General features: G+C 52.4%; 2 non-coding genes and 1 pseudogene across 2 annotated transcripts; 1 reads left to right on the top strand and 2 right to left on the bottom strand.

The window, feature by feature from the left end:
• The first annotated feature begins 437 nt into the window (after positions 1-437).
• LOC122764713 lies at positions 438-555 on the top strand (annotated as a pseudogene).
• A 118-nt stretch (positions 556-673) lies between these two features.
• Positions 674-866, bottom strand: LOC122764714. The gene has a single exon (XR_006359866.1). It is a non-coding gene; the product is annotated as a U2 spliceosomal RNA (small nuclear RNA).
• Positions 867-1,048: 182 nt separating this feature from the next.
• On the bottom strand, positions 1,049-1,161 carry LOC122764715. Its single transcript, XR_006359867.1, has one exon. It is a non-coding gene; the product is annotated as a U5 spliceosomal RNA (small nuclear RNA).
• Positions 1,162-1,184: the final 23 nt, after the last annotated feature.

The raw sequence follows: 1,184 nt of genomic DNA, 5'->3' as shown, positions 1-1,184 counted from the left end.
CTGGCTGGCGTTTCCTATAGACTCAGCAACAACTGGACATGACGGCACCAACAGCCGCTTGCCCATCTCGGTGTCGCTTCCCGATACTGGACTAGAGTGTAGCATGTGGTGGAGATAAAGGCTGAAGTGCAGTCTGTCCGAAAGGCTGACTTTTGAGCCCCTCAGCCACCGAGGCCTAAAACTATAAAAAGCAGTCTGTGTCCCCAACCCCCGTTACGCCATAGGCTCACCTCCTGAAGAACTGACCCTCGCTCTGATCTCGAAGAAGCAGGGTCGGGCCTGGTACTTCGATGGGAGACCGCCCCTGGGGAATACCACAGGTGCTGTAAGCTTTACACCGCCAACGCCACACTGCTGCTTCCTTACAAGAAACATGCCCCTCCACGAGCAGAGGCCTTGCCTAGTCCATAAAGGCACTCTCTGTCGCCAGCCCCTCGGCTTACGGCCACCCCACCCTGCGCCCGCCCGATCTCGTCTGGTCTCGGAAGCTAAGCAGGGTCGGGCCGGTTAGTACTTGGATGGGAGACCGCCTGGGAATACCAGGTGCTGTAAGCTTTTACGCTGCTGCTGCTGCTTCCTTACAAGAAACATGGGCTCGCAATTAAAGTGACGCACAGGCACGGGTTGATGTCTTTCTGGTTTCAGCTTCGCTTTGCTTTTCACAGAAAAAAGAGAATGGTGCACCGTTCCTGGTGGCACTGCAATACCAGGTCAATGCAAGGAGTGAAGAGAGCAAGCCCCAGGTTTCCCCTCCCACTGCTCAAAAATGCATTTAATATTTAATCCCCATATAGAGGACATATCAGATATTAAACTGATAAGAACAGATACTACACTTGATCTTAGCCAAAAGGCCGAGAAGCGATGGCCCACAGGTGTCTGGGGCCAACCCAAGATCTTGGCACACAAGTCAGTTGTTGTGGTGCCATGTTTTTAAGGGCACATAACAAAGGCTGCTGCTGCTGATCACCTCCGCCCCAAGGTTGACCTAAGTGCACCTCTGAGCCTTGACAGACAGCTGCTTGACATTTGACACACTCAAAGGGCGCAGCCTTACAGCAAAGCCCACCAAAAATAACTTAAACTCTTGAACGTCCCTCTCCACGGAAGTCTTTAGTAAAAGGCGAAAGACTTGTGCAATTTGAAGAGAAACCAGAGTCAACGTAGCCCCTGTCCTGGAGAGC

Source organism: Solea senegalensis, unplaced genomic scaffold (assembly GCF_019176455.1).
Source record: "Solea senegalensis isolate Sse05_10M unplaced genomic scaffold, IFAPA_SoseM_1 scf7180000017614, whole genome shotgun sequence".
Taxonomy (NCBI): Eukaryota; Metazoa; Chordata; class Actinopteri; order Pleuronectiformes; family Soleidae; genus Solea; species Solea senegalensis.
Note: the sequence above shows the minus strand (reverse complement) of the source record. Positions and strands in the feature narration are given on the sequence as shown.